This window comes from Orycteropus afer, unplaced genomic scaffold (genome assembly GCF_000298275.1).
Source record: "Orycteropus afer afer isolate SDZICR_OR568_19922 unplaced genomic scaffold, OryAfe1.0 scaffold00027, whole genome shotgun sequence".
Classification (NCBI taxonomy): Eukaryota; Metazoa; Chordata; class Mammalia; order Tubulidentata; family Orycteropodidae; genus Orycteropus; species Orycteropus afer.
Genome location: NW_006921614.1, coordinates 17,088,878 through 17,102,298, shown reverse-complemented (window position 1 = coordinate 17,102,298; position 13,421 = coordinate 17,088,878).

Sequence of the window (13,421 nt, the reverse complement as noted above, 5' to 3'; positions counted from 1 at the left end):
AAAAAAAAAAAAAATTAAAGAACTTTAGCCTGTGATGTAATGAAACTGGAAAATGTATACACTGATCTCAGCTTTCATTCATTCATTCAGTATATAAATATTGAGAACACATTATCAGTAAGAAATGGTTCAAGGCACTGAAAATAAAGCTCTGTTCTCAGTTAGATTACATGACAGTGAAATAGGTTGAGGGATCAAGCACAAACAAGTTAAATAGCATGTATATTTGTTATAAGAAGACCTCAATGAGATGGATTGGCACAGTGGCTGCAATAATGGGCTCAAGCAAAGCAACCATTGTGAGGATGATAAAGGACTAGAGGATGTTTCATAATATTATATATAGGATCATTATGAGTTGGAACCAACTGGATGGCACCTAACAACAATATCCATGTGATAAGTAGGGGCTCTGGTAGCATAGTGCTTAAGGCACTTGACTGCTAACCAGAAGGCTGGCGATTCAAACCCACCAGCCACTCCTTGGAAGGAAGGTTGGGCAATCTACTTCCATAGTGATCTGCCTCAGAAACCCAAGGAGGGGTCGCTATGAGTCAGATCTGACTACACGGCACATAACAACAACGACAACAAGTGATATGAGAAAATATAGGAAGGGAACTAGGCAGTGGCAAGATGTAGGATGGGTGGTTTAATTCTAAGTAGGACATTTAAGGCAGTACTTGTTGAGAACTTAACATTTCATCAAAAGTTTAAAGAAAGTGAGGGAAAAGGACACATGGATATCTAGGAGAAGAATACTCCATGTTGAGGGACTGACACACATGCAGACCCTGAGCTGTGAATGTGCCCAGTGTATGGGAAGGACAGATGGAAGCCAGGGTGGCTAGAGAATGGGAAGTAGTGGGCCACTTAAGATGGAGGACCAGATGGCATCTGGAAGCATGTTGCTAGTTTTTAAAGCCACAATATTAGATAAGAGCCAAAGAAATGAGTGGATTTCAATAGAGAAGTAAAGACATCTAAAGACTGAGCTCATGGGGTCTTCAGTATTGGGATATAACAAGGAGGTAAAGACCCCATGAAAGAGACTAAAAAGAAATATCTAAGGGGAAACCAGGGGAATGTTGTGTCCTAGAAGCCATATGAAGAAAGCATTTCAAAAAGGAGGAAATAATCAGCTGTGGCTCAATGCTACCAAAGAAAACTATGCATTGATCACTGCATTGTGTGGCCTTGGTAAATGCAGCATTAGTGAAGGGCAAATCTTGATTGATGTGAGGTTAAAGGATAACTGGAAGCTAGGAATTTGAGATCAAGTCCCTAGGTGGAGTAAATGGTTAATGTGTTTGGGCTTCTAACTAAAAGGTTGGAGGTTCCAGTCCACCTAGAGGCACCTCAGAGGAAGGACTTGGAAGTCCACTTCTGAAAAACCAGCCCTGTTCTACTCTGAAACACATAGGATCACCATGAGTTGGAATAGAGTCCCTGGCAACTGGCTCCTAGTTTTTTGGTTTTAGTATAGTAAATGGTAGAGATTTGCTCCAAAGGGGAGAAACCCATTTTTTTTTTTTAATGAAATAAATAAATTCATACTTGTATATTGAAGGAAATGATCCAGTAGAAATATGAAAGTCATTGTTGCAATCGGAAAAGGAGATTTGAAAAACCCATCTTTGAACAGGTAAGAAAAGGTGGGATCAGTACATGAGTAAATCATTTACTCTCTAGCATTGCAAGGGAAGGCAGGGATTCTGAGCACAGAGATGAGTTGGTGGGAGCTTGTAAGATTTCTATGTTGAGCTCATCTATTTTTGCAGTGACACTGGAAGCACAGAGCGGTGAGAAGAACCATTGGAGTGTTGAAGAAGGAGGAGAAGGCATGAAAAACAGTCATCTAGGGAAATAATTGTGAAAGGAGGAGGAAGGGCTAATGTGATGTCCACTGGGGTTGTGTGGTCATGAATCCAAAGTGAGACCACTTAGCATTATTTTGCCTTTTTCTCCAGCCACTTTCAACTTCATGGATGCAAGTACTATATAGGTGGCAATTTCTTAACCATAATTGTGGTTTTCCAGATGCATGATGAAACAAGAGAAAGACAAGGTGGTTGAGGGTTAAGGTAATGGTTTATAATTCTTACAATTTTTACACCATAGCATTTATGATGGGAAAGATGAGGATGAAAGGCATGAGGTTGATGAAGGACAGAGAAAGGAGATAGGTCTTACTTCTTTCTGTTAAGTTGGGAAATCATTGGAATCATGGTACTGGAGTAGGCTAGGAAGATATTTAGTCCTGGAGGGAGGGTGAAAGACAGGACTGCAAGACTTCAGAGGGGCTCAGTTATTGACATGGCAGAGTTAAGGGTATAATGATAAATTGAGGTGGAGGATGAGAGAAGTTAATAACAGCAAAGTGGTGGATGTCAAGGTCAAGGTGCCAAGAGGATCATCTACGTAGATGCTGACTTCATAAAGGATCATGACTGGAATAGTGCTGAAGAGAATAACAGTGTCTTAGGGCCACAATCTTCTGGGAAGGACAGGGTGATCAGGTGTAGTCCAGAGAAGGGAGCATCAGAATTACTTTTGCCTGTTGGTTTATTTTGTTTTTAGAAGAGAGGGAGAAAGGAATGGAAATGGAAATGAGGAGTAAAGAAGACACCCACCTATATAGCCCCAGTGGTGTGGATGATGTAGAGGAAAAGTCACCCTGAGAGGGCTGCAGATGCAGTACTGTCCCCAACGATGAGAAAGGTTCCTGTCAGAGCAAAGGGAAGAGAGAGCATTCAGTGTAACTTTGGAAATTGTTTTGAAATGTAATACGATTTTTTTTGTTTGTTGGTTTTGGTTTTTTTACAGTTGGATGGTATTTAGTGTATTCATAGTGTTGTGCAACAATCACCCTGAAAAGAAATCCTGTATCCATTTTTAGTATTTCTCCACAGTATCCCTGTCCTCTAATGCCCATCCACAGGCAATCAATAATCTACTTTCTATTCCTATGGATTTGACTATTCTGGACATTTGGCAATTTTGTACAAATGGAATCATACAATATGTTGTCTTTGTGATTGATTTTAAGCAATATGTTTTGGAGCACATTTTCATAATATCTATTAAATTTAATGTTTTTCAGACCCTTTTATTGCAGAATATTTGAATTGCTCCTAAACATTCCCATAAGTATGATTATACACATGCACATGTGCACACAGCACACAGATACATTTAGTATAACATTGTTTATAATAGCAAAGAATTACAAATAATATTCTAGCCAGAAATGAATGAACACAGTATGGTCTAGCTAGGCATCTTATGACTCCACTGGTAAAAAAATATTTATATGTGAGTAGAGCATTATTAAAATTTTATATTAATTAATAATAATTTATATGTTAGCATAGAGAAGAACAGAAGAACAAGTAATTTGGAAGATAAGTAAAGTTGTTGATAGTGATTACTTTGGAGTTTTTAGATCATGAGGAATTTTCTTTTTTCTACTGTATAGTTTTATAAAGTTTGAAATTTGTGCAAGTTACATGTAACTATTTGATGATAACAGAAACAAAAAGAAAAGCAACATGACAACACAAATTATAAAATTGGTTCTATTATTTGATTTGCTCTCCTCGGGATTTATCCTAAATGATGTACCTTATCAGAAAACAGTGCTTCATGCATGAAGATGTTTTATCTATGTATTATCCATGAAGGTTGGAAATATCCAATGTAACTAGAGAATTGTTTATCATGATGCATTAACTTGATGGAATATATGCAGCTATCAAAAATGACTTTTATGGAGACTGTAGAATTATGGGGAACTGTTTATGAGACTATAAAGGGAAAAACCCAGAAAACAAATTTCATACATAATTGTTGCAACTACACAACACTTGTATAGACATAGTCAAGAACTAAAGTGGAGAATAAAATAATGAAAAATGCTATTTCTTTGCATGGTGGAGTTATTTTTTCTGAAAAACAAATTTGTAATTTTCTTCTTATAATCTCAGCCCTGACTGATGGACTCCAGAAATATATTTTCAATGGCCTGCTAGATCTAATCGATCTAATCAGACTTCTATGTTCTCATCCCAAATTAATTGTCTCTTAATTTCAGTTCTGTCATATTGGCTTCTCCCAGGTCTACGTCATCCCTCAAAACTGAAAAGAAGTGACACTTCCTTCCCAAACTACTATATGGGATTCAAAGCAATGTAAAATATTAAATTATAAAGTAAGCATAAGAATGTTTAGGTTCTGATATTTCCCAACATAATTATATGGGTTCTTTTTTCTAAAATACTGAATTATTTTGTAAACTGTTAGTGCACTCACTCTGCTGGTGTTCTGAGGTATGATTAGGCTTTTCTTCAATTTCTTATCTTACTTTACGGATTGAAGCCATACTTGAGAACTGGAAATATTTTTCCTATTGTCTTTCTTTATTCCCTATATCCAAATAAGTCACCAAATCATGTTGTTTGTGCTTGACTGTCTCCTGGTGTTGTTCTTTGGCTTTATTTATATGGATACAATTTTAGGCCATACTCTCCTCTTCTGAGCCCATAGTGGTGGTAAAGCTTCTCACTCTACCCCCTACAACACAACTCTCTTGGCTCAAATCAATAAGCTTTCTCAAGAATGCTTCTTTTAACATCTCCCTCCTGGCTCAAGAACTTTTACTTTTCAAGTCTAAAGTCCTTGCTTCCCAGTCTAGATAATCTTTAAAATAGAGCTACTTCACTCATTCAAGTTCAGTTCTGCTTTCCAACATAAATCTAGGAAACTTAATTTTTCTCCTTTCTCCTCATAAGCTATTCTCATCCTTGCCTCTGAGCTTTGCCTGATGCTGTTTCATTCCCTTATGTAATTTCATGCTTTTCCACATCCTGTCCTATCCATAAACTTGTCTTCCATCACTTCTTTGGCCTTCCTTTCTTCCTGTGTTCTCAAATTTGTCACTTATAATACCTACTCTCTGTATGACATATTTTGGTACTGCATTATTCATCACTTAAAAAATGTTGATTAAACATGCCTTCTGTTGAAGGAGAAAGATTTTCCAAGCACTTAGTGAGTTTTATCCTATATAGCTCTTTAATTGTTTAGTGTCTGTGTCTTGCTACTTCAACTAGCCTATAAGTTCTTGTTGTTGTTGCTAGGTGCCATTGAGTTGGCTCCAACTCATAGTGACCTTATGTGCCACAGAATGAAACAATGCTTAGTCCTGTACCATTCTCACAATCTTTGCTATGCTTAAACCAATCATTGCAACTACTGTACCAGTCCATCTCATTGAGGCTCTCCCCCTTCTTCGCTGACTCTCTACTTTACCAAGCATGGCATCCTTCTGCAGGGACTGGTCCTTTCTGACCACATGACACAAGGAGGTTAGATGAACTTTGGCCATTCTCCCTTCTAAGGAGAATTTCCAGTTGCACTTCTTCCAGGAGAGATTTGTTTGTTCTTCTGGCAGTCCACGGTATTTCCAATATTCTTTGCCAATATCCCAATTCAAAGGCATCAATTCTTCTTCTTTCTTCCCTATTCATTGCCCATCTGTCACATGGATATGAAGGGACTGAAAATACCATGGCTAGGTTAGGCTCACCTTAGTCTTCAAAATGACATCTTTGTTCTTCAACACTTTAAACATCAAATTTGCCTAGTGCAATATGATGTCTAATTTCTTGACTGCTGCTTCCATGAGTGTTGATTGCAGATCCAAGTAAAATGAAATCTTTGACAACTTCAATCCTTTCTCTATTTATTGTGATGTTGCTTACTGGTCCAACTTTGAGGATTTTTGGTTTCTATATGTGGAGGTGAAATCCATACTGAAGACTGTAGTGTTTTATGTTCATCAGTATGTGCTTCAAGTCATCTTCACTTTCAGCAAGCAAAATTGTGTCATCTGCTTATCGCATGTTGTTAATTAATCTTTCTCCAATTCTGATGCTAATTCTTCTTCATAGAGTCCAACTTCTTGGATTATTTGCTTAAAATATAAATTAAGTAAGTATGGTGAAAAGATCCAACTTTGATGCACACCTTTCCTGATTTTACACCATTCATATCCCCTTGTTCTGTTCAACACTGCCTCTTGGTCTACATACAGGTTCTTGTAATGAGTATAAATTACACAAGCAGCTACTTGTTGGGTTATAAGGAGAGAGTAGTACCAAGAATATAAGTGCACATTCTATATCGAAGAAAAGATGTCATATCAAAGAAAACTTAGATGTCTGCCTATGAAACATAAGAAAGCTATTAGCAAAAATAACTTGTATAGGTTTTATTTCTTCAAATGTTCAAATTCCCTCAAAATTCAATAAAATTCAAGTAATAGAAATAATCATATATATTTTTTAAGGTAGGGATTTCCTAAAGGGAGAACTCTAATGTTAAATTTTCACAGATCATTTCATTTTATGATATGTAGGCACTGGGAAATTAACTTAGCAAATGGTGAATGAGACAATTTGTAAATACATAAAAACGAAACCCACTGCCATTGAGTAAATTTCAAACCATAGCAACACTACAGAACAGAATAGAACTGCTTCATAGGGTTTCCAAGGCTGTAAATCTTTACAGAAGCAGACTGTCTCATCTTTATCCCATGGAGTGGCTGGTGGATTAGACTCATTGACCTTTTGATTATCAGCTGCATGCCCTAACCACTGTTCAACTACAGCTCCTTGTAAATATATAGTTAGCAAATATTTACCAATCTTGCAATCAATGTCAGTTAACCACTATGAGAAGACATCAAATGTAGCCAAGAATTGAGAGTGTAGAATAAATGTTTTTGCTTTAACACCAGTAAAGATGCTTTCCTATGTATTTTTCTTTTTATTTTTGATTCTCAAATGGAAATTTATTATTATATAATAAGAAATAGTTGCTACAGAGAGATAAGCAGCTTTCTCATATAGTGCAATAGTGAAGCTGCATTGGAATGGGTGTCTTTTCTTGCACAACCAAATTTACATTTTTCTTTGAGAAACCTCAGGGAAAAAAATAGAAGACATACTCAATTGCTTACCCAATTTTGTTTTTTTTCCTTTTTTCCTAAGTTTCTTGCATTGCTCTTCATGTTCTTCACATTTTTTTCAAGTGAATTTACTTCATTTTTCTCTCTTCTTCCTATTATGTAACTATATATTTATATATCTTTGTCTTTATTTAATGATTGATTTTCTGTTCATAAAAGTAACCATATTCTTTAAACAAACTGTAGAAAATGTATACAACCATATAGAAGGAAAAGAGAATTATCCACAACTCTGCTAGCCTGAGAAAATGAGACAGTAATGTATTTACTTCTAACAATTTTCTATGCTTGTATAACATTGCATAATAGGTCAACTGCGTAATGTCACATATTTTATTATCATGAGGACTTTTTCCATGGCATTAAATATCCATTTAAATTTTTTAATCTTGTTGTTGTTGTTGAGAATACTACATAGCAAAATATACACCAATTCAACAGTTTCTACAAGTACCATTTAATAACATTGATTACATTCTTCTAGTTGTGCAACCATTCTCATCCTCTTTTCTGAATTGTTCCTCCCTCATTATAAAAACCCATTGTCCCCTAAAGATCCTACCTAATTTTTGAATTACTCTTGTCAATTTGATCCCATATACATTGTTCTTAAAAGAGAATAACGCTCAAGGCAGATCTTTTTTAAAAGTTAAGCTAAACTATTGTTTGGTTTTAAGATTTCAGGTGATATTTTGGTTTAAGGTTTAAAGAGTATCTCAGGGCAATAGTTTCAGGGGTTCTTCCAGCCTCCATGATTCCAGCTAGCCTGGAGCCCATGAGAACTTGAAATCATGTTCTGAAATTTTCCCTTTTTGATTGGGATTCTATTATAGAATCATTTATTAAAAGATTATTCAGTTCTTCTGGTCTGATGACAAAGGATACAATTTTGCAGGAAGGGAATTAACTACACCTTCCTTTTCCTCTTTTTATTCCTAACTCTTTTTCTTCCTCTCTTGTTTCAGGTGAATAGAAACCAACTGTCTTCCTTTGGATGACTGTTGGAAAGCTTTTAAGACACTGCACAATGAACTAACATATAGAATAGAAGTAGTAAACTCATTATTATGCCAATTAATTAGGATGTCCTGTGAAATGATGACCCTAAACCTCTAAACCAAAGAATCAAATCCTATGAAGTGTTTAGTTGTACATAAGTAACTTCAGCAGCTACTCTCCTTTTGTTGTTGTTGTAAATATATCTACCACATATTTTCCAATTCAATTTTTTACAGGTGTACAACTTATTGACAGTCATTCCAGTAATTGGCTGTGCAGCCCCACCCTTAATCAATGCAATTTTTCTATCACTATTAACTCTCTTTCTCCCCTCTTTCCTGTCCCTGGTAACTAACAAACTTTTGTCTCTGTAAATTTTCCTTCTCTTTCCTTTTTATATAAGGGAGGTCATACAATATTTGTCCTTTTGTGATTGATTTATTTCACTCAACATAATGTCTTCAAACTCCATCTATATTGAAGCATATAGTAAGAGTTCATTTGTCCTGTTGACTAAGTAATATTTTATTGTAGGTATGTACCACATTTTATTCATCCACTCATCTGATAATGGATGTCATGGATTGAATTGTGTCTCCAAAAAAAATATGTGTCAACTTGGCTAAGCCATGTTTCTCAGTTGTTTGCAATTATGTAATGATGTAATTTAGAAGTTATGTAATGATGTAATCATCCCTCATGATGTGATCTGATGGGATCAGTGAATAAACTGTAAGGAAGTTATGATGGGATGCAACACCCTTACTCAGGTCACAGCCCTGATGCAAGGTAAGGGCAGTTACCTTGAGGTGTGGCTTGTATCACTTTTTATCTTATAAGAGATGAAAGAAGAAGTGAGTACAGAGAGAAGGACCTGACTATCACAAAGAAAGAGGAGCTGGGAATAGAACATGTTCATTGGACTGAGGGTCCCTATGCTGAGAACCTCCTAAACCCGGGAGAAGATTGATGCCAAGACACATGGAGATCTCCAAGGAACGCCAGGCCCACATACATTTAAAGGAGACTAGGATGTTCCCTAGGATCTCTGGTAGCATAGTGCCTAAAGCACTTAACTGCTAACCAGAAGACTCGTGGTTCAAACCCACCAGCCACTACTCGGAAAGTTGGGCAATCTACTTCCGTAGTGATACTGCCTCAGAAACCCAAAGAAGGTCACTATGAGTTGGGTCTGCCTTGATGGCACATAACAACAACAATAACAACAGAACCTTCCCCAAGAGCGAACACAGAAAAGAAAGCCTTCCCCTAGAGCTTGTGCCCTTCATACTTTTAGCTTCCTAAATAGTGAGAGAATACACTTCTGTTTATTAAAGCCATCCAATTGTGGCATTTCTGTTATAGCAGCACTAGATAACCAAGACATTAGGCATTTAGGTTGTTTCCATATTTTGGCTATTATGAATAGTGCTGCAGTGAACATTGGTATACAACTCTCTCTCTTTTTTTAATCTTAGCTATCCTAGTGAGAGTGAAATGGCATGTCATTGTGGCTTTAATTTGCATCCCCTGATGGATAAGATGCTGAGAATATTTTCATGTATCTGGTGGCCATTGAATGTTCTTTTTGGTTAAATGTCTATTTAACCCCTTTACTCATTTTATAATTGGGTTATTTGTTGTTAAGTTGTCACAGTTTTATATATATATTTTGTGATTAGATACATGTATATGTAATATATTAGTTATAGTGTAATATTTTATGTGGTAATACTATGTTTAATTATTTCTTTTGTTGACATATACATGATTTCTGATATTTAGCTATTAAAATGTTGTGGCAGCTTTTTATTAAAAAATTAAGTACTGCTTATGATTTTGGTTACTCCTTAGGATAAATTTTTAGAAGCTGAGTTCCTAGAAGGCTACCATTGCATTTTGTTTTTTGGAACTGATAGCAAATTATATTCCCTTCAGGAGTTACTATGAGTTCCAGGAAATGTATTTTTTACCATACTGTGTTGCCTCCTTTCTTCTGGCTAAGAAATATGATTCCAACAGAGATATTTCCTTAGTGTATTTTCATCTGCTTCTAAGGCTACAGCTGCCTATGCTGACTGGTATATCTAGATCCATACTTCTTGCTGCCAGCTAACTTTCTCACCCAGACATCCCTCATGTACCTTAGCTACAGTTTGTTCCAAAGAGAATTGTCTTTCCCTAAAAGTAGTATTCTCCTTCTGGGCTTCCCTACTTTGATTATTGGGGATCCCATCCACATAGTTTTCAAAACTAGAAACATCAGAATTGTCTTTCACTAGTACATCTTCCTCCTATCCAACTTCCATTAGTCCACCAACAAAATGTCCTTTGCCTCTTGCTTTCTCTGCTGCCATTTCCCCACTCTAGATTAGAGACTATCTTCTCAGGTCTTTTGTATCCCTAGATTTTTTTTTTGTTGTTGTTGTTGTTAATCACTAGACTTTCCACCTTCCATTTTTTCCTCCTTATAATTCCTGAAATATCTTTTAAAAGTAGATGTTGTTGTTGTTGTTATGTGCTGTCGAGTCAGACCCGACTCATAGCGACCCCTCCTTGGATTTCCGAGGCAGTATCACTATGGAAGTAGATTGCCCCATCTTCCTTCTGAGGATCAAACTCTGTTCTTACATTCATTGCCTAGAGAAATGTGACCATATTTATTAAAAGGCACAGCTGTTTCCCCACACTCTAGCCCCAGATTACCATTGTAAGTCTAGCTCTAGTGATTACTTCACTCATATTTATGCACTCTGGACATAACTAAAGACATTTCTATCTTTCTTTCTTCTTCTCCCCCCCCTTTCTTTGCTCTTTCTTTTTCCCCTGGTAGAATTTTCTTCCTCTTTTCTTTCTTTCATGAACTTATAATTCAAAACACAGTTCAATTTCACTTCCTTTCTGCAGCTGACCTAATTCCTTAGACCAAAATAATTTTTCACTAAATTTTCCTTTTGTTGTGGTATCTACTACATAGTATTATATTAATTTGTTGGTAGAATGATATCTCCTTTGAGCTCTTGGAGATCCATAATGGTGAATAGATTATGTTTGTGTTTCTAGTGTCAACCAAGAGACTATATCACCCAATTTTACTCAATATGTATCTGTGGGTTATCCTATATATGCTTGTGTTGCATTCTGTCTGTACATTTTTTCTTCTTCTTCTTCTTTCCCAGTATATGCGAGAGTATGTGTTGGTGACAACAATCATTGCTTTCTTTGAAAGTATTTTTAAAGTACCCATTAGATTTAATTTACTGTATAGCTGATTATTTAGATTGTTTTAAGGACAATATCAGCTCCATTTCTGATCCATTGTTTAGCAATATAATCATTTAACAGCTGTGAAAGCCAGAAGGTTGACAATGTTCTGCTTAGAGGATCACAGGATAGGAACAACTGAGGTTGCTTATTATTAGGAGTCAATTTCTTGACTATTGTGCTTTATCCTTAAAAATATTGAACACTCAGAAACAAACCTGAATAAGTCAGAAGTGGTCTGGAGAAAGGAAGGATTCAGTGGTAGCAAAAGACAGTGCCTTCTTATGTAATAATAAAGATTATAAATTGCTTCAATAAGTATTTTCTATTATTTTCATAGAATTTTATGTGGTCTTTGGAAAAAGATTATTCCATGGAAAGTTTAAAACTATTAGCCATAGATTGGTTAGTTGTAGTTTTATTTTTGTAGTCGAACACGTTTTGCAATTGCTGACCATAGCAACTATTCTCCCTTCTCCTCTTTTTTTTCTCTTTTCTTCTTAGTGATAAATATATGTGTTCTTCAGAGTATGGGTTATTAAAATCAAATTTACTTCCATTGAGTCAATTCCAACTCATAGTATTCTATAGAACAAAGTAGAACTGTCCTCCTAGGGTTTCCAAGGCTGCAAACCTTTATGGAAGCAGACTGCCTCATCTTTGTATTGCAGAATAGCTGGTGAGTTCGAAACCCTGACTCTTTGGTTAGCAGCCAAATACTTTAACCACTATGGCACCAAGGTTCCTTGGTTATATTAATATGAAAGGTTTAATGCTTGGAAAACAGAAAAATGACTTTAGAATATTTTCCTTCAGCCCAATATATATATTTTTTTCTCCTATCAATAGTTGCTGCAAGCTTTCAGATTTCAGTGCCTGGTTGAATGCATAGAATAGGTAGGGTTTTCATTCACATTAATTCAGGTGAACAGATCAATGACATCCTGGATACTAATATCCCTTTTAGATTAATATTCTAAATACTGGATCCTGTATTATCAGATAAACAAACAATCTCTCTGTGTTTTAATTGCTATTGAGTGTTAATGTTATTTATAAAGTGAAATCAATATAATCTCTCTTGCTCATTAACTGAGATGTTCTGGGCTCAACTCTGTTTTGTTTTCCAATTAAGTTATATTATTTTTTTCCTTATTAGACCTTGAAAATAATTGTAGAAACAAGCTTAATGGTTCTGAAAATGTCAGAGTGTACAAAATGCCCTAATGGAAACCTCTGCATATGTGAATACAAAAAGGAATCTAATGTTTAAGCAATTCAAATTACAAAACAGTTTATTATTATATATCTATCCCTTATTCCACTCTTTTGTTAAGTGAGTGATTTTAAAGTACCCATTAGAATTAATCTGTAGCTTATCATTTACATTGTTTTAAGAACTATATCAGCTCTATTACTGATCCATTGCTTAATAATATTTCCCTAACCAAGCCCTACAGCCAAGTCTCACCTCCTAGTCGAAGGAATATGGTAATTGTTGTTGTTGTTATGTGCTGTGGAGTTGGACCTGACTCAGCTACCCCTCCTTGGGTTTCTGAGGCAGTATCTCTACAGAAGTAGATTGCCCAACCTTCCTTCCGAGGGAATATGGTAATATTAGTGATAGATAGATTATGCACTTTTCCTAAGACAAATCCCTTGTTCTTTTTTTAAAAATTCAGTTATAAAGGGATTTCAAAATGGTATCTCTTTAGTAGTCTCCATGCTAATTCCCTCTAGCATCTTGTTGTTGTTGTTGTTGTTAAGTGCCACCGAGTCATTTCCGACTCATAGCGACCCCATGAACAGCAGAACAAAACACTGCCCAATCCTGCGCCAGCCCCACAATCCCTGCTATACTTGAGCCCATCATTGCAGCCACTGTGTCAGTCCATCTCGTTGAAGGCCTCCCCCTCTTTCATTGATCCTCCACCCTACCAAGCATGACATCCTTCTCCAGGGAATGGCCCCTTCTTACAACATGACCAAAATAGGTGAGATGAAGTCTGGCCATTCTTGCTTCCAAGGAGCATTCTGGCTGCACTTCCTTCAGGACAGATCTGTTAGTTCTTTTTTTTTTTTAAATTTTTTTTAATTTTTATTAGGATTTGGGTGAAGATTTACA